The sequence below is a fragment of the Monodon monoceros genome, unplaced genomic scaffold, assembly GCF_005190385.1.
Source record: "Monodon monoceros isolate NGI ecotype Baffin Bay Population unplaced genomic scaffold, NGI_Narwhal_1 Super_Scaffold_18, whole genome shotgun sequence".
NCBI lineage: Eukaryota > Metazoa > Chordata > Mammalia > Artiodactyla > Monodontidae > Monodon > Monodon monoceros.
In genome coordinates this window covers 88,967,515-88,989,396 of record NW_021703774.1, presented here as the reverse complement: position 1 = coordinate 88,989,396, position 21,882 = coordinate 88,967,515, and positions in this window count along the sequence as shown.

Sequence of the window (21,882 nt, the reverse complement as noted above, 5' to 3'; positions counted from 1 at the left end):
AAATTGCTGGGTCATATGGCAGCTATATTTTTAATTTTTTGAGAAAACTCTATATTGTCTTCCATTGTGGCTGCACCAATTTACATTCCCAACAATGCACAAGGGCTCCCTTCTTTTCTACATCCTTGTAAATACTTGTTATTTGTTGTTTTTTGATGATATCCATTCTGAAGTGTGTTAGTTGATACCTCATTGTGGTTTTGATTTGCATTTCCATGATGAGTATTGATGTTGAGCATCTTTTCATGTTCCTGTTGGTCATGTGTATATCTTCTTTGGAAAAAAATGTCTATTCAGGTCCTCTGCTCATTTTTTAATTAGATTGTTTGTTATTTTGATATTGAGTTGTATTAGTTCTTTATATATTTTTGATATTAATCCCTTATCAGGCATATCATTTGCAAATATCTTCTCCGATTCAGCAGGTTGTTTTTTGGTTTTGTTCATGGTTTCTTTCACTGTACAAAGCTTTTTCAAGTCTTTAATCCATTTTAAGTTTATTTTTTATACAGTGTAAGAATGTGGTCTGGTTTCATTCTTTGGCATGTATCTACCCAGTTTACCCAAGACCATTTATTAAAGAGACACTCTTTTCCCCACTGTATATTCTTGCCTCCTTTATCATGGATTAATTGACCATAAAAGTGTAGATTTCTTTCTAAACTCTCTTTCTGTTCCATTGATATATGTGTCTGTTTTTGTGCTAGTACACTGCTGTTTTGATTACTATAGTTCTGCAGTAATTTTTTGAAATCTGGAAGTGTGATACCTCTAGCACTGCTCTTTTCCAAGATTGTTTTGGCTATTCAAGGCCTTTTGTGGTTCTATACAAATTTTAGGATAATTTGCTCTAATTCTGTTAAAAATGTCATGGGTATTTTGACAGGGATTGAACTAAATCAGTAGATTTCTTTAGGTAGTATGCACATTTTAAACAATATTAATTATTCCAATCCATGAGCATAGTATATCCTTCCTTTTTTTTCTTTGTAGACTTTGATTTTTTCTTCATGAACGTCTTATAGGTTTCAGAGTACAAGCCTTTCTCACCTCCTTAATTAAATTTATCACCAGGGTTTTATTCTTTTTGATGCAATTGTAAATGGGATTGCTATCCTAATTTCTCTTTCTGATAGTTTGTTGGTAGTGTACAGAAATGCAACAGATTTCTGTATATTAGTTTTTTATCCTGCAACTTTCCTGAATAAACTTATTTGTTCTAAAAGTTTTTTGGTGGAGTCTTTAGGGCTTTATTTATATAGTATCACGTCATCTGCAAATAGTGACATTTTTACTTCTTTATTTCCATTTTGGATACCTTTTATCTCTTTTTCCTGTCTTATCGCTATGACTAGGACTTATACACTGTTGAATAAAGGTGGCAAGAGCGGGCATTCTTGTCTTGTTTGTGATCCGAAAGGAAACGCTTTCAGCCTTCCACCTTTGAGTAAGATGTTTTTGATGTATGACCTCTATTATGTTCCCTCTACTCTTGAGAGTTTTTATCATAAAGTATGTTGAATTTTTTTCAAATGCTTTTTCTGTATCTATTGAAATTATCATATGATTCTTATTTTCCATTTTGTTAATGTGATATTATCATGTTCATTGATTTGTGAATATTGAACCCTCCTTGCATCCTTGTAATAAATCCCACTGGATCATGATGTATGATACTTTTAATATATTGTTGAATTAATTTGCTAATATTTTGTTGAGGATTTTTGCATCTATATTCATCAGAGATATTGATTTGTAATTTTCTTTTTTTTGTAGTGTCTTTGTCTGGTTTTCATATCAAGGTAATGCTGGCCTTGTACAATAAGTTTGGAGATGTTTTTTCCTCTTCAGTTTTTTAAAATAGCTCAAGAAGGATAGGTGTGAACTTTTCTTTAAACGTTTGGTAGAATTCACAAGTGAAGAATTTTGGGCTTAGACTTTTGTTTGTTGGGAGTTTTATGATTACTGATTCAATTTCATTACTAGTTATCAATTTGTTCAGTCTTCTATTTCTTCCTAATTCAGTCTTGGAAGATTGTATGTTTCTAGGAATTTATTCATTTCTTCTAGGGTGTCTAGTTTGTTGGCATATAATTTTTCATAATAGGCTTTTATGATTCTTTGTATTTCTGAGATATTGGTTGTAATATCTCCTTTTTCATTTCTGAATTTATATTTAGCCTTTTTCTCTTTTTTTCTTGATAAGTCTGGCTAAAGGTTTATCTATTTTGTTTATCTTTTCAAAGAGCCAGTTCTTAGTTTCATTAATCTTTACTATTTTTTAAATCTCTATTTCATTTATTTATAATTTATTTCCTCTATGATCTTTATTATTTTTATTCTTCTACTATCTTTGGGCTTTGTTTTTTCTTCTTTTACTAGTGCCTTTAGGTGTAAAGTTAAATTGTTTAGTTGGATTTTTTCTTGTTTCTTGAAGTAGGTCTGTATCACTATGAACTTCCCTCTTAGAATTGCTTTTGCTGTATCCCATAGATTTTGGAAAGTTATACTTCCATTTTCATTTGTTTCTAAGTATTCTTTATTTCTTCTTTGATTTCTTCATTGACCTATTGATTGTTTAGTAGCATGTTGTTCAGTCTCCATGTATTCCTATATCTTCCAGTTTTCTCCCTGTAATTGATTCTAGTTTCATAACATTGTGATCATTTTTCTCCTGAGTTTGATGGACATTTTTATTACTATTACCTTGACCTCTTTGTATAATAAATTACTTATCTCCAATTCATTGAGTTGTTTTTTTTTTTCTGGCATTTTTCTTGTTCTTTCAATTCAAATGTATTTCTCTGTCTCCTCATTTTGACTTTCTGTGTGTGCTTCTATGAATTAGGCAAAACAATTACTTTTCCTGGTCTTGAAGGTGTGGCCTTGTGTAAGAGCATCCTCTGTGTAGACTGTATGTGCCGGGTGGTTTTGGCAGACTGGCAGGAGCTGGAGCAGGTGCTGCCTAGGGGTCCTGAGATGCACTGCTTCGGGACTACCTTGATAGGATGGCTGGATCTGGGGTAGGCGTGGGCCAAGGCATCCTGGGACACTCCATGCCATGCTTTTTGGATGGCTGAAACTGCAGCAGGTGCAGGTTGGGGAGTCCCAGGAAATGCCACACTGGCCGCCTTGGTGGGACAGATGGAGCTGGTGCCCTCAGAGATTCCCGGGAGTGCCATGCCGGAGATGCCTTGGCAGAATGTTTGGAGCTGGAGTGCGTGCATGGGGGCCTCTCTGGGGAGACAGTTATAGCTGGTGTGGGTCAGGGGTGTGGAGCATACTGGGACAGGCTTGGCTGCCGTCTAGAGTACCTGTATTGTGTTACCGTCCATGCTATCATGTAGGCAAAAATGGCACTTTTAGGTGCCTCTGACCCTGGAGAGATTTCCAGCAATTTCCCACCTATTTGGCAGATGCTCTAGGGTTAGTAAATAGATTTCCTTTATGTATAGCCTAGGTGCCCTTTAAACCACTGTTGTTGTTGTTGTTGTTGTTTTCTGTGCAAATGAGTCTATGCAGGATCCCCTCAGTGATGTCCCTTTCCACTTCAGGTTGAGAGGTTGGGGGTGGGGTTCCAGCCAATACCATATCTCCATATCTGTTACCTGTCTTTCTGTGATCCCTCTGTTTGCTGTGCAGAAGCTGTTCAATTAGCCCTCAGTTCTTTTTCAGGAGAAATTGCTCTATATGTAGGTACAGATTCAGTGTGTCCACATGGGGAGGGGAGTTCAGGATCGGTCCACTGCCTTGGACCCCTACCACACTTATTATAGCATTTTAATTAAACATGCTAGGTAACATTCAATTTGTTATAATTGATTTACTGGCTTTCATAATTATAATAATTTAAATGTTACATATTATAATTAGTCTGGTATATGAAGAAACTTTTTCTCTGAGGGACAAATTTATTTTACCAAAAACAAGTTGTGTAAATATATCCTATGTGTTTAGCATATTAAAAATATATGAAACATCTAAAGAGCTCATTTTCTCAAGAGTTAGGAACGTAGAAGACACTACTACAGAGTCCTGGGTATTTTACCAGGCTGCTAAGTTAATAACCTATGGTTTTAACTGATAGTTAAGTTTTTGGAAAGAACCCTAACTATCCTTTATAATACCAGTATTTTACTCTCTGGTGAATATTGGTACAAATAAATTTATTATACACTCTCTTTAAAGTGAACCATGCACTGTTTTTCTTTTATGTCGATGAACCTTATTGGGAAATTTACATATACTCTTGTCTTCTTTGAACTACCTTTCACTATAAATTTTTTTTGTCTTATCAAGCGGCACCAAGTTCGTCCCTTGAATAAAAAAGATGTTGCTATGCTGCAAGTTCTCCCCTATTTATGCAAAGTAGCTGTTAGTGGTTATAGGGTTTGCACATTGTGTTCTCTCTTGTCTGAGGATTTTAATTAAACCATCCAATCTTTCACTGATGCATATTATATTGGACAGCCACCATGTATCCACACAACCTAGCTGCTAGAGATATGATGATAAATAAGGTAAAAATTGCCCTTTCTTCATGCAACAGATGAACTCTGCAGTCATAGAACAGAGTGAAGCTAACTGCCTCTGTCTGTTGGAGATTGGGAAGGATATGGGGATCCAATACTGAATCTTAGATTTGGATGCTATTCCTACTCAGCTAACCAACCAGAGATTCCAAATCAGATAATAGGCCTGGATTTTTATTTTGTTTTTACAATTTCTCTTTTTATTCTCATTGGTTTCCTGTTAAGATTCAAGGGCTTGAGGATTTGACTCCTATTTATATTTATTTAAATTGAAAGAATCATAAAAGTTATTACCAGATGGTCATGTTTCCTTAACACTATGTTGACTTCACTCTCAGTAGCACTAATATCATGAACTTGATGAGCTATTGTAAATTTCTCCAGTATTTAGAACTCAGATATTCCACAGCAGGTCACATATTTCACTGCTTGGTATTTGAGCCTCACAGCTTGGTGTTTCTGAAATTGCTCTGCTTGCATCCCTCAAACATCAAATTTAATGATAGGCACGAAGGAGCTTCACATGCTTCATACATGCAGTGTCTTCCACTATCTGTTCCCCTCCATACAAACACTGCTTCTGATTACTGAGTGGCAAACATTTGATTTAAGTAGTATGGTTTTCTACTTATATAAGATTACTTGGCCTGTTCTTTTACCTTGGAATTTATTTTTCATTCAGCTATATGTGACTTTTTCCAAACAATATATATTTTTATTAAGTTGTTTCTGACAATATTTCAATGTCATAATTAAAGGTATTGAGCTTGTGTAATGTAGTAATTTAAAGAGAAAAAATAGGAATGAAATACTGGCAGCTGTGCTAATCCAGGAGACCATCACTACACAGCATGACATAGTCTCCAGTTCAGCAACCAGAAGCTTGTTAAGATCATCAGAAATTGAAACTGAAATAATTTATTTCATTTGACATTTATAGATTGAAATTAAAATATAAATGAATTAGATACATTATAGATAATTAGTTTTCAAAACTCCACTTAACTTAGATGTCAGATTTGTAGTGAAAATTTCATATCAAATATTATTTTCTGACTTTCCATGATGAACAGATGGTCCCCACTCAAAGAGAGAGAGAAAGGAAAAGAAAAAAAAAAACACTCTAAAAGCATAGAGCCAATTTGAAATATCTTTTAGCCTTAAATTTAAATAAATGATGGGCCAACATCATTTAAACATGTCTGGCTCCCAAGCCATGATGGCCTAAGAGTGCCACAGAGGCCTTCCTAATCTTGAATTGTCATCTGAGGTTTAGGATCTCAAACATATTTCAAGTATATAAAAACACTTGAATTAAAACTTTTGGCAATGATTCAAGATAATATAATTATTAATAATTATCTATTAATCTTCTTCAAAAATATTCACAGGAAGAGTCAGCAAATTTAAAATGTTCAGTTAATATTGTAATCATTTACAATTATATGAAACATATTTAACTGAAAGTGTGGTATAATACTTCTATACCAAGATTTCTACAGATAAGCTTTATTAGTTATATCAATACAATGAAAGTAAATGAGATAACAATTAGTCATCTTCCTCCCTCTGGACTATTTTAAATCTCCATGAGCAGCCAACCAGGAATGTGTGCAGGTGCTTACTTTACCTTGGAATGCTTTTGTCTAATTATATATTTATAGAACACAGGCCCTCAATTTAATATTTAAAGCTTTAAAAAAAATAGATGAATGACCACCATCATAAAACCCTGATGTACTTATTTTGGTTTGAGCTTTTGGAAGTTTTAAAAAAAAATTATATTTACAGTTTATTCTAATGAATTGATAGAACTGAGAATCACTTTATTGATTAATTACATTTCAATGTCTTCTTTTCAGTTTGTCAACTTAGATATAAAAAATATATACCTTCCTCCAAAATGATTTTGTTGGAAATGAGATAAAGTTTTTAGGGCAAAAGCAATAATAAATGGTGTTTGGGAAAATTTTTTCAAAAATAATTGAAATTTGTTGTGCCTCACTTAAAGTAATATACAAAGGATTGAATTTTCCGATAATGAATTTTCATTAAATATAGTGGATATAATATTTGCATTTGTTTTTATTCCTTCCTGAACCCCATAAGAATAGCAATAAAGAAAATAAAACTGAAGTGATGTCAACATAAATTGTGATGTTGAAAATTAGATGAGAAATCCTAAATGATTTATGTTTTAGCTTTCTTCATTTGGTTAAATACCCTCAAAGGAGGAACCAACAAAAACCAAAATAATTTATAATACAGTTTCTCAGAAAGTTTCAGAAATTAGAGACATTAGTTATCTCTGAAGGCCAAGGTTTTGGTGGAGCTGAAAACAGAAGAATTTGACTGAAATCTAAAAAAAAAAATGTAGTGAGATTCCTTGATTCCATTCCTCTACCTGCACAGCCAGCAAATGACTCTCTCATACTTAGGCAGAAGACAGAGGTTTTGCTGTTTGGAAAGGTTGATACAGATGATCTCTAAAATCAACTCTGGGCAGATATGACCCTCACTCATTGAGAGATGAAAGTGGATATTTGGATATTATAGAATGAAACTAGAAGCTACTAGATTAGCCCTACTTTTTCCTTTCACCCATATCAAGATATTGGATCATTTTCACTGGGCTAATTTCCTGACTCAGAAAGAAATTCCTATGGATATTTGGAAGCTCCCAAAAGACACAGCCAGGTTCCCATTCAAACATCAATAAAAAGATCGAACAGTTCACCAGCTCCACCAGTTTATACAGAACGTCTTCTCAGTTTTAAATTGATTCACTATTAAATATGGGAAGATAACCAATAATCAGATAACCTTTGAAAGGAGGTTCTAAGATGAAAGAGAAAGAACAAGATATATAAAGAGATGAAAAATAGATCATATAAAACTGGAACATGCAAGAAATGGAAGAGAATATAAAAAGAGAACTAAAATCACCACAATGAATATACAAAGATAATGAAAATAAATTATATTTGTGAGTCAAAGATAGAATGTCCCTTAAAAAAAAGTGAAATTCAAAAGTAAAGAAGACTCAATAGATGCAGAGAAGGCTTTCAACAAAATTCAACACCTATTATGAATAAAACCCTGCAGAAAGTAGGCAAAGAGGGAACTTTCCTCAACATAATAAAGGTAATATATGACAAACCCACAGCCAACATCGTCCCCAATGGTAAAAAACTGAAACCATTTTCACTAAGATCAGGAAAAAGACAAGGTTGTGCACTCTCACCACTATTATTCACCATGGTTTTGGAAGTTTTAGCCACAGCAATCAGAGAAGAAAAAGAAATAAAAGGAATCCAAATCAGAAAAGAGAAAGTAAAGCTGTCACTGTTTGCAGATGACATGATACTATGCATAGAGAATCCTAAAGATGCTACCAGAAAACTACGAGAGCTAATCAATGAATCTGGTAAAGTAACAGGATACAAAATTAATGCACAGAAATCTCTTGCATTCCTATACACTAATGATAAAAAATCTGAAAGTGAAATCAAGAAAACACTCCCATTTACCACTGCAACAAAAAGAATAAAATACATAGGAATAAACCTACATAAGGAGACAAAAGACATGTATGCAGAAAATTATAAGACACTGATGAAAGAAATTAAAGATGATACAAATAGATGGAGAGATATACCATGTTCTTAGATTGGAAGAATCAACATTGTGAAAATGACTGTACTACCTAAAGCAATCTACAGATTCAATGCAATCCCTATCAAACTACCACTGGCATTTTTCACAGAACTAGAACAAAAAATTTCACAATTTGTATGGAAACACAAAAGACCCTGAATAACCAAAGCACTCTTGAGAAAGAAGAACGGAACTGGAGGAATCAGGCTCCATGACTTCAGACTATACTACAGAGCTACAGTAATCAAGACAGTATGGTCTGGCACAAAAACAGAAATATAGTTAAATGGAACAGGAAAGAAAGCCCTATGGTCACCTTATCTTTGAGAAATGAGGCAAGAATATACAGTGGAGAAAAGACAGCCTCTTCAATAAGTGGTTCTGGGAAAACTGGACAGGTAAATGTAAAAGATTGAAATTAGAACACTCCCTAACACCATACACAAAAATAAACTCAAAATGGATTAAAGACCTAAATATAAGGCCAGACACTATAAAACTCTTAGAGGAAAACATAGGCAGAACACTCTATGATATAAATCACAGCAAGATCCTTTTTGACCCGCCTTCTAAAGAAATGGAAATAAAAACAGAAATACACAAATGGGACCTAATGAAACTTAAAAGCTTTTGCACAGCAAAGGAAACCGTAGACAAGATGAAAAGACAACCCTCAGAATGGGAGAAAATAGTTGCAAATGAAGCAACTGACAAAGGATTAATCTCCAAAATTTACAAGCAGCTCAATATCAAAAAAACAAACAACCCAATCCAAAAATGGGCAGAAGACCTAAATAGACACATCTCCAAAAAAGATATACAGATTGCCAACAAACACATGAAAGAATGCACAACATCATTAATCATTAGAGAAATGCAAATCAAAAGTGCAATGATATAACATCTCACACCAGTCAGAATGGCCATTATCAAAAAGTCTACAAACAATAAATGCTGGATAGGGTGTGGAAAAAATGGAACCCTCTTGCACTGTTGGTGGGAATGTAAATTGATACAGCCACTATGGAGAACAGTATGGAGGTTCCTTAAAAATCTAAAAATAGAACTACCATATGACCCAGCAATCCCACTACTGGGCATATACCCTGAGAAAACCATAATTCAAAAAGAGTCAAGTACCAAAATGTTCATTGCAGCTCTATTTACAATATCCAGGACATGTAAGCAACCTAAGTGTCCATCAACAGATGAATGTATAAAGAAGATGTGGCACATATATACAATGGACTATTGAGTTATTTGTAGTGAGGTTGATGAACCTAGAGTCTGTCATACACAGTGAAGTAAGTCAGAAAGAGAAAAACAAATACCATATGCTAACACATATATATGGAATCTAAAAAAAAAAAAAAGGTCATGAAAAACCTATGAGCAAGATGGGAATAAAGACACAGACCTACTAGAGAATGCGCTTGAGGATATGGGGAGGGGGAAGAGTAAGCTGGGACAAAGTGAGAGAGTGGCATGGACATATATATACTACCAAACGTAAAATAGATAGCCAGTGGGAAGAAGCCGCAGAGCACAGGGAGGTCAGGTCAGTGCTTTGTGACTGCCTGGAGAGGTGGGATAGGGAGAATGGGAGGGAGGGAGATGCAAGAGGGAAGAGATATGGGGACATATGTGTATGTATAACTGATTCACTTTGTTTTAAAGCAGAAACTAACACACCATTGTAAAGCAATTATACTCCAATAAAGATGTTTAAAAAAATTTAAAAATAAAAGACAAATCCCCAATTATAGTTAAAAAAAAGGAACGAAGAGATTCTTGGATATTAAGAATATTACTACTCCAACAAAAATTTAAAATAAATGTTACACAATAAAATTTAGGACATATAGGAGAAAGTAGGTAGTGATGCAGAGTTTTAAAACAATAGAGGATGGTAAGTAAAATTAAAAGAGTTTATCAGGACACTTCATAGGGGACTTATATGTGTACCAGAAATAGAGAATAAAGTAAAAATAGGGATGAAATGTGCAAGAAAAAATTTTAAGAAACGAAATATATGACTTTTATAGAAAGAAAGTGTTCAATGAAAGCTGAACATAGTTTATGAACAAAGAAATAAGACCAAGGCATGTCACTGTGATATTACAGAAAACTTGGAAATAAGTGACAATGTTAAAAATTCCAGTGGGTAAAAAATATGATCACGTACATCAAAAATCAGAATAACACTGTGTATAAATAGCAAAAAAAAGCACAAAAGCAGTGTTGTCCAAATAATGAGAGTAAATAGTTTCCATCCTGGAATTCTATACCCAGATAAGCCATCAATAGCTTTTTATATGCTTCTGCCTATACCATTATACATTGTTTCCTGTTTGAAACATAAAATTCAAGGATCTTTAAAAATGTTTATTGATTATATATTACTTTGAATCTACCAAAAAATGCATCATATGCTACTATTTTTTTTTCCTGTTAATCTCCTAAGCATTCCTTAACACCAATCTTTGCCTCACCTCCTTATGGCAGTGATCTCTAATATAATGATGGATGGTTCTCACATAGTTTATTGTTCACATTTCTATTACTATGTTTTCACATTACTTTGTAATTTTTAAAAAATATCAGTCTCTTCTGACTGACATAATTACCTTAAAGTAAGAAATATGTGTTTGTTTAATCATCACCAGAACCTAAGACAATGCCTATTGCATAGATTACAGTCAAACAAGTATTGAAGGGAGGTGTACAAAGGCTTGAAGTTTTAAATGCATTAACAGAGAAAAAGAGAGCTTTCTATGGATGGAGGAAAGTTTCTTCATAGACTTATTTAGTTATTTTAGAATCCAGGTAAAAATCTAGCTTGTTGATTCTATTGGTATCATTTTAAAGAAAAAAGAGTAATGACAAACAATTACCTGCAGGAAATGGAGCTCCATGTTCCTACTAAAATCAACGAGTTGAGTCCCAAATTTTAGAATAAATAGTATTGTTCATTCACTTAAAAGTATAATGAATAAATTATCTTGGAAAGGAATTAAAACCTGGGCTAACGTTTGTTTTCAGCTTTACGTACTCCAGAGCTGGTAGGGGATTGGAGAAAACAAACGGCAGCACATAAAGATTTCAACACAGCAAAATTTTAGCGTATCTATGACATTCGTAGAAGTCATAAGTGCTGCTTTGAGAAAAGAACATTTTGCTAAGCTATTAGCAGCATTATAAAAGCATCAGCCAGCATACAATCTGATAACCAGGAGAAGGACAATCCTGCTATTGAACTGAGAAAATGTGGAGGGCTTCTGGAAACACACACACACAAACACACTCACAAGTGCATCCATATTATCGAGACATTCATGTCATTATTTCAATGATAGCAGTTTGGAATTTTAGGAGAGATTTACCAGTATACTAGGTACCAGAGTATATTATACTACATTTTGCCAAAAGACTTAATAGCTTATTTGTTTAAACATTGCCTAAGCTTTAATATTTCAAGTTGTGAAAAACAGAGGAGCAATCTGTAATAAAATGAAGGATTCTCTCTTCATTCTCTCTCTTACAGTATTAACTCTATTGGAGTAATTAAGTTGATGGCTCCTTTTTATAAAAAACTGATAATAGCAAAACAATAGAACAATAATTATCAAAATGTTAATAAATTAAATATATATATATATAATGTTTGTATAATTTATCAACAAATATTTATTTAGTCCCTAGTTTGTGAAACAAAAATATATACGACATTTGATTTTGAATCTTGATTTTTACAAGTTACCAAAAGTTGGAGTTTGTGGATATCTAAAATATTGTGTAGAAATGGAAATGGGGTTGTAGTGGGAGGGTGGTAACAGCCAGTCTCAAATAAATTAATCAGACTTTGGAAATAATATTTTGCTACAAACTATTCTGATGGTGATATTTCTGTTAAAAGACACTGTAAAAAGAGCTAGTGAAGAGCTGCTGTCTGACTGCCAAGTCAAGAAAGAAAAGATTCATCTAAATTATCAGCTCAATAAAGACTTGCTTGAGTATGCATAAGTTTTAGTCTACAGGACAAGAGAGAACTATATATAGCAATCCCATATTGATCTAACTGTAACTAAATCTGCAGCCTCTGCTCATCTTGCTAGTTGGTTGTTCCATTTTTGTGATGTTTAGAGCTACTCTTAATCTTTCATGAGATAATGTAACAATCACACCCAAATTTAGGTGATGGATAGGTAACCTGGGGAAAACTGTGAAGGATGGGATGTTGATTATCACCACTGTTTCTCCATCAGCTGCTGAATGCTGATGTTGATGTTTATTTCTCATTGGTTAGGCAGTCAGTCCTGGGCAAACTCAGTAATGCTTTTCATAGCAGAGCCAGCTAAACTAAGAAGAAACGATTCTAGTATTAAAAGAGAAATACAGTGAAGCAAAGACAAGAGGCGGCTGGAGAAATACAGAACCCAAACAACAGTGATCCACTCCATGTAGCTCAGTAAGGAGCAGATCATCTCCAGCACAATACATATGAGGTAACATATTTCCATTTTGTATAAAGTATTTTAAGTTTGATCATTCTCACTTGCAATTGCTACTGAATCCAGGTCTATCTATGATAATATTCATATGTTTTAATGTGGGAGAATGATCAGAGAAAAGTAATTTCTATTACTGCAAATGAACTTTATTGCTGATTGATAGTTGAGAAGCAATATTTTGTTTTTTTATAATATTAGTATCAAATTCAGAATCAAACAATGTTTTTTACAAATTTAAATTTTGGTAACATGATAAAAAATCCTGGAAAGAGGACTTTTACTTATAGCTATGAAGGAATGGTCATCTTAGAACAATTTTAAAAGCCATAAAATTTAAGAAAATTCATACAGTGGATGTTAAAACATCAGGTATTAGAACCTAAGATTCTAGATAGTGGAGAATTGTAGCAATGTGAGGAGACTGCAGCTGCATTTTCCCTGAGTACACTTGACAATTACGGGCACAGAGCAAGAGGGTAGGTATCTAGGCTTTAGTCCAGCTGGCAAGGGACTACTTCTGAGAGACAGAAAAACCAGTTCTGAAAAGTGGAACTTTGTTGTTGGCAGTCTTAGCTTGCCACAGAGACAAAGATTATGAGATCCCTACTTGCCAGGAGGATGGTAAATGTCAACAAACCAAGATTTCACCTTTATATCACTGGAGAGCTATAATTTAGGTAAACAAAGATCTGGTAAAACTGCAAACCACTCTCAATTCATTCAGTTCAGTCTCTAATTGAATTATAGCTATTATCCCCCATTTTAGCTGTCTAGCAGAGGAAATGGTGAACCTCTCTAGAGAAAGATATCAAGACCAGCCTCTACAATTTGTTAGATACTCAGAGTTCAAACAAAAATTACTAAATATGTCCAGAAATAGGAAAATATCATTCAAAATCAAGTTTAAAAAATTAAACAACAGACACATGGGGTAGAGAAAAGAGAAAATAAGGTTGGAGAGATTCATCACCAAAGTACATTTTATGAAGTAATACTAGAGATAAAGAGGAACTTAACAGATTGATAAAATAATCAAACCAACAGGAAGAAATCTCAATCCCAAAAGGGCACATAGCTGTTAGCACTGCCTCAAAATACCCAAAGCAAAATTAGACCCAGCCAATGATAATAGTCAAATCAACAATTGCAATGGAAACTTAAATGCACCTCTTTCAGTAACTGAAAAAAGAAGCAGAAAAAAATTAACAACGGTATAGAAGTTCTGAAAAACATGGTTAACAATTCTCACCCCCTTTTATATATAGAACACAGAAGCCACAGACTATGCATTCTTTGAAATAAATTGCACAAATTTAATTGCCTCAACAAATTTCCAAGAATTAGAATGATCTAGACAACTTCCTGTAGCCAAAATGATGAAATTTGGTTCAAAATGTAATGACTCTTATAAAAATTAAAATAAATAACTTAGAATATTGCAAGGCTTTAGAAATTAAGAAATAAAAACAATCAAATTTAGAAAAATTTTTAACCGAATAATAATGAAAACATTAAATGTCAAAACATCAAGGATTAGAGTTAAAATTGTGCTTAGAGAGACAAACTTGGTAATAGGAATATTAGAAAACTATAAATTAGAAAAATAGATAATTAATGATGTAAGTAAACATCTCATGAAGCTAGAAACATTAATTAAAAGTTAATGCAGCAAAAGGAAGCAATAAAAAAGCAAAAAATATTTAACTAAAAATGGCGTGTAATAAGAATCTACAAAGCTACAATTTTTTAAAATAATAATTTATATTAAAATAATCCAATTTATTTTCTTTGTTCCCGCTGTCCTATGTATTTTTACTGCTTCTTACAGGTTTTATTCTACTGCCCCCCTTTCAACTTTTCAATCTCTCTATATTCATTTAAAGACCACCTATAATATATTCTTTCTTATAAAATAACAAATATAGTCTCTATTTTCCTGAATGGACCATGATTGGTACAGAAGAAAATCCCAAAGCACTTATAGACAAAATATTAATATTATTATGTGTTTAGAAAGGGCACCAGACACAAGGTCAATATCCAAAAATTGATTGCACTTCAGTAAATTAACAAACTAAAAAGGAACAGTTATATCATCTACAATATCATCAAAAACACCAAATAACTGTGAATATAGTATAACAAAATATGAGCTATTTTTCTACACTGAAAACCACAAAAAATTTTTGAGAAAATTCAATAGGGCTAAATAAAAGGAGACCTACAGGTACCATGTTCAAGGATGAGATGACTCAATATTATTAACATCAATCCTTTCCAAATTTATTCACAGAATCAATGAGACATCAATCAAAACTCCAGATGAACATTCTTGTATAAATTGAACAGCTGATTTAAAAACTAATTCCAAAATAACCAGGGGCTAAGATATTTAAGACAATATATAATAAGAAGAACAAATTTAGTTGACTTATTCTATCAGAAATCAAGATCTTTATTCCAAAACAAATCAAGTTATAGCAATTAATAAAATGAAATGATGCACTAACAAAACATTATTAGAATGACCAATGCATATGATTCTCTAGTTTATGACAAAGGCATTACTATAGCACAATAAAGAAAAAAATTTTTTCGATAAATGATTCTGGGTCCACTGTATATCAATATGGGAGAAAATTAATCTCCTTTGCCCCATCACAAATATACAAACATTAATTCCAGGAGGGTTAATTGTTGGAGATAATGAACTTGAGAGAAGAAAAAGAGGTAAAGAAATAATAATATTAATGTAAGACTTTATACTAATTTAAAGACACTATTAAATAAGGGCAATCAATCCAGAGATGAGCAGAAGATATTGGCAACACATGTATTCAAAAGAGTGCTCCTAACTAGAATATATAAAGAGCTTGTAGAAGTCAGTAAGAAAAAGGCAAGCAATTTAATAGAAAAATAAACAAACAGATGACAGTCCAAAAATATGAGTCTGAATTTCAAGTCAACTTGTGAATATTTATTTGCCTTCATTACTCTTCAAGAAAGTGCAGTCAATCACAAGCAGTTACCACCAGACACATACCAGAATAGCACATAATAGAGTGACAAAGAAAAGCAAATTTGGCAAAGCATGCTTGTAAATTTTTGTAATTGTAACACTTGGCTGGTAAGAAATATAAATCGGGAAACCTGTCTGGTGGTACTATTAACTATTAAATCTAAATATTAATATATTCTATGACCCAACAACTCCACCCCTAAGTGAATTATAATCAAATATTGATATAAGCAAAGGAAATGTATACTACTGTTTATCAAAAGACACATACATGGATTTTCATAGCAGCATTATACAAAATAACTAAAACCTAGCAACAACCCAACTGTCCACCAACAGAGAGATGAATAATAAATTGTGGTGTATTTAAAAAATGGAATACACTATAGCACTGAGAAGTAACTATCTGGTATTACATGCAATAATATGGATAAATTTTACAACTATAATATTGAATTCATAAATCCATTCTAATATATGATTCTATTTCTCCACAATTCAAAAACAGACAAAAGTAATATATAAGGCTAGAAGTATATTTATGTCTCTTGGGTGACTAGTAATAGGGAGGGGGCACAAGAGGGTATTTTGAATTGCTGGAAATTCTCTGTTTCTTTATCTATGAGCTGGTTATATTTGCAGGACAGACTATGCACAATTATATATTTTGTACTCTTTCTGTACATACTTCAATGTATTTTCAATGCTATACTTCAATGAAAAATACACATTTAAAAAGTAGTAATTTTGCTTTAGATTATGATGGATCAGACTAATCCTCCCAACAAATATAACTAGAAGAACAGAATGAAATTTACTTGAGAGGTTCCATGCGTGTCAGGCAGAAATTAAAATGTCACCAACTCAAATTAATAAGAAAGCTTGAGAGAGAGAGTTTGAGCTCTATGCTGATTTTCCCTTCAAGGCATTTGCCAATTTTTAACATTCACAGGACTCGTATGAAAATAGTCCAAATGGGAAGTACAGAAAACTGCCTAAGAGAATATGAGAAACAGTTAAAAAAGAAGTCTAACATACCTGAAGTCTTGACAGAGAGAAAGAAAAAGTAATACTTGACTAGATTTTTGGCACAAGTTTTCCAAAACTGACTTAAATAACATGCCACAGATTCAAGAAAGTATATGAATACCAGACAGGGTAAAATAAAACAGAAGCAAACAAAACACACACAAAAAACATTTAGGCAAACCATGTGAAATTCTTGAGAAAAGACTAAACAAATATAAATAGCAAACAAAACAGAACAAGCAAAAACAAATAGAAAAATTTTTAAAGTAGCCAAAGAAAAAATGTACAGTGGTTTCAAAAGGTCATCTATAATACTAATAGCTGAATTCACACACACACACACACACACACATACACACACACAAATAAATGAAAGACAAAAAAACAAAAAACAATGTGAGATATTTGGTATATCTAAATTTTAAAGTTGAAACAATAAAGCAACGAGAAGATAACAAAGGAGGAAATTACAAAGACCTTTAGATAGACAAATAATTCTTAAGACACAGAATACAAAACCATAAAGGAAAGATGGATAATTTAACCAATTAAAAAAATGAACAACCATTCATCAAAAGATATTATTTAGAAGACATTAGCACACATATATCCAACAAAAAGCTCATATTCACAATATGTATAAAGCATTATATTTGTTTCCTAGAGCTACTGAAACAAATTACCACAAACTGGGTGGTTTAAAAGAACAAAAATGCATTGACTTACAGTTCTGGGGGGCAAAACTCCAAAATCAAGATCTCTTTAGGGCCCCACTCTCACTTTAGGGCTCTAAGGGAGAATCATTCCTTTCCCTTTCCAGCTTCTGGTGGCTTTTGGCCACATGACTCATATTGCTGCTTTTGTCTTCACATAGTCATCTCTCTGTCTTCTCTTCTGTCTTAAATCTCCCTTTACTTTTCTTTTACAAGGACACTTGTTACTGGATTTAGGACCCACCTGGGTAATCCAGAATTATCTCCTTATCTAAAAGTCCTTCCCTTAATCACATCTGCACAGATCCTTTTATTCTAAACGAGGTAACATTAACACATTCCACAGATTTGATGTGGACACCTTTTAGGTGGCTATATGTGGCCTACCACAAACATCTACAAATTAACACAAAAAAAGAAACAGTAAAAGCTTACAAAATCTTGAACACATATCTCCAAATAACCAATTCTCTTTGCTTGGGTTTCCCCATAAAAAACAATGGCTGTGCAAGTAGTTTACTTTAGGACAGAATTCAAGAGAATATGATTAGGATCCTGGAAAGTGTAAAAGAGGAAAGGAAAGGGACATGTTATTAAGTCTGTTATTGCTATGGCCAATTTGGGAACAATTGTTAGGAGACCTGAGAAGTCAGGTAGATTGGCACCATGGCATCGTCTGCCCAAGTAAGAGGAAAGAAATATTTATCCACTAACTCATGTTCCCCTATGGCCGATGCTTGGCCCATGTGGTATTAAATCCCTTGCACATGTGTCAAAATGGCTGATAAGATTCTAGCAGACATCTCCCCACTACCCCAGGTCCATGACAGGAAACAAAAATACAGGACACAGGGCTTCCCTGGTGGCGCAGTGGTTGAGAGTCCGCCTGCCGATGCAGGGGACACGGGTTCGTGCCCCGGTCTGGGAAGATCGCACATGCCACGGAGCGGCTAGGCCCGTAAGCCATGGCCGCTGAGCTTGCGTGTCCGGAGTCTGTGCGCCGCAACGGGAGAGGCCACAACAGTGAAAGGGCCGCGTACCGCAAAAAAAAAAAAAAATACAGGACACAGCTGAAGCAGTATGCTACCAGATTAATCCAGCAAGCATCTGTTTTCCATGACAGTGACTGAAATAAAAAGATGAGCTCAGGTTATGACGTAGGACAAAAAGGGTCCAACATACAAGTAAATTATACAAGTCTGCACAACATCTTTTTAGTCAGGAAAATTTAAATTACATCTTTATTAAGATGCAGAACCTCTGAAATTCTCAGTTTCCAGGTGTGAATATAAATGGGCACAGCTATTTTCCAAAATGCTTTGACTATGTCTATTAAAGCTGAATTATGTATACACTATGACACTGCAGGTCCATTCCTATTATATATCTAATGTGAATGCAAGCATATATGTACAAAAATATATGCACATACATTTTCATAATGGCATCATTAGTAACTGAAAAGCACTCAAATGTACAAAGGTGTATCAATATGAGAATGCATAAGTAAATTATAGCTTATTCATATAGTGATGAATAAGAACGAACTACAAAAAAACAAAACAACTTAACTTACAAAAAAAAAAGAACAAAGTACAAGTATATACAATAATATGTTGAGCAAAAGAAACCAGATAAAAGAGAGCATATATCACATGAATCTATTGAATAAAGGTAAAAAATAAGCAAAGCTAATCTGCAATGATAGAAGTCAACACAGTTATCCTTGCAAGGTTAGTTACTGGGATAGAACACAAGTGGAGCTTTTTTTAGTAGAGGAATATTTTTTGTCTCATTCTATATCATGGTAGCACAAGAATGTTCACGTTGTGAAACTATATTGAGCTATATATGTGCCTGTACACTTCTAAAAATGCATGTTTTACTTCAATAAAATGTATTCCTTAAAATTTTTAAATTTTTTCATATTATGGAAAATTCAGACTATATAGAAAGCAGAAGAAAATAAGATAAATATTTCACCATTTAAATATTTATTTCCCTCTGATATTTTATCTAGGCATATACGGGCAGCCCTTATTCAGATACCCATTAGCCCACATGTGACTAACAGTCTTCCTTACCCACTCAGTGGAGGTCCGCAATTAGGCAGTGATGACTGCCAGCCCGTGGCATGTGACATGAAGAGGAGACAAGTTCCCAGCAGTGTTCATGGATACAGCCTGGGGAGTCAAAATGGCTCAACTGGGGTTTTATTTCCTCCATACAGTGTGTCAGAAATAGTTGTCGTCAGTTACTGACTTACTTTTAAGCTGTGTCTGGGCATTGGGCATCCTGTCTCTATTATGCCTTAATATTTACTCATTTTAAATATTTATTTTATTGTTATTATTTGTTTGTGTTTTTACTATAATTTGGGCTCTCTGTGGCCTACTTTATCATCATTATCCAGTTAATATTTTATATTTAAAAATTGTATTAATTCTAGACATTCCACCACACAACATAGTTCCCAAGTGTATATGTATGTGTACAGTTTGGCTTTTGGTTTCTAAGGGTCCCCCTTGAAAAGAAGGTAAGAAATCTGAATCAAAAATCCTTAGCAAGCCACATCTTTTCAACATAACCATTTCCTCTACTGTCTGAGTATAGAGGCACTGACTATACACCATCGAAATCATATTTCATTATTGATAATTACTGGAACTTTTATCACAGATACAAAGCATCAGTCTTGGTAAACTGAGGCTGCATATGAGCAACAAGAACTCTATTTATATAAGCCACTAATTCTCAAACTCTAATGTGTGTCAGGATCATCTGGAAGGCTTGCAAAAACACAGATTACTAGGCCCCACATTCAGAGTTACTGATTTTGTAGGTCTGAGATGAGGCTTGAGAATTTATATTCCTAACAAGTTTCCAGGGGATGCTAGTGCTGCTGGTCAGAGGTCCATGCTAGAGACTGCAGGCTCAAGGGAACCTAAACTTTAGCACTCTGACCTGTCTCCCATCCCTGTTTCAGCTTTATTTTCTCTATAGATAGCTGCTGTTTTTGACTGTTCAATCAAGTTTACAGCCTCCTCCCACTTTTTTTCAGGTAATAGCAATTTTTACCACCTTTACACTTACTGGGTGGGTCTGATGAGTAGTAGTGATTAGAGTGAAACTCTGCCCTCATCACAGGTTTAAGCATATTAACCCAAATGAAAGAATAATCCCAGCCAAAAGGCAGGATAGTGTAGGGATGTGACTCAAGTAAGGTCAATCAGTATAGATGCATAGATAGATAGATAGTTAGATAGATAGATACATAGATACATAGATAGTTAGATATAAACATAGGTAAGATGTCAGTCTTCTATCCAATATTCTCCAGTAGTTCCCTCTTTTACAAAGAATATAAAACTATGTAAACTCAGAATATAAAACTAAAATGCCTTGAATGGCCTTCAAGTTCCTAAACAAGCTATAATCTACAACCTTCTATCCCTATAGATGTCATTTCTTAACCCTCTCTGTCTTTTATTTTCATTCCGGTCCCAATTGCCTCTTCCAGTATCCACATTTTCCACCACCCAGAAACCTCTTTAATGTGGCTGTCTTCTCTTGACTCTGAACAGGCACCAACTGGTCTGGCCTACCTTATTTATTGTAACTACACTTTCCATTTTCCCTGGCCTGTGCCTCCTTCCTTTCTGCTTCTTCTACATAATACTCATCACCTTCTATTTTATACATACTGTTAAATGTACAACTTGTTTTATGCATATTTTGCCTCTTGCTACTTCAACTAAGCATAACTTTGTGAAAGCAATGACTTTCGTTTATTTTATTCACTGTTATGCCTTCAGTACCTATAAAAGATGTGGGCTCCTAATAGTATTCAGTATATATTGGGTGGGTCAAAAGGTTAGTTCAGTTTTTTTTCCATAAGATGGCTCTAGTAGCACTTAGTTGTCTTTAACTTCATTCGAAACAATTTTGTTAGATTGTATGCGACAGCTGTCACATCAGTGTGCATTTTAAAAAAGACTTATCAAAACTGGTGAATTTTTGTGTAGCCATTTAATATTGAAGATGGAAGGAAAAAAGCAACATTTTCAGCATATTATGCTTTATTATTTCAAGAAAGGTAAAACTGCAACTGAAATGCACAAAAATATTTGTGCAGTGTGTGGAGAAGGTGCTGTGACAGATCAAACGTTTCAAAAGTGGTTTGCAAAGTTTCGCGCTGGAGATTTCTCACTGGACGGTGCTCCATGGTCAGGTAGACCAGTTGAAGTTGACAGTGATCAAATGGAAACAATAACTGAGAACAATCAATGTTATACCAAGTGGAAGATAGCTGACATACTCAAAATACCCAAGTCAAGCGCTGAAAATCATTTGCACCAGCTTGGTTATGTTGAATTGCTTTGATGTTTGGGTTCCACGTACGTTTAGCAAAAAAAAAACCT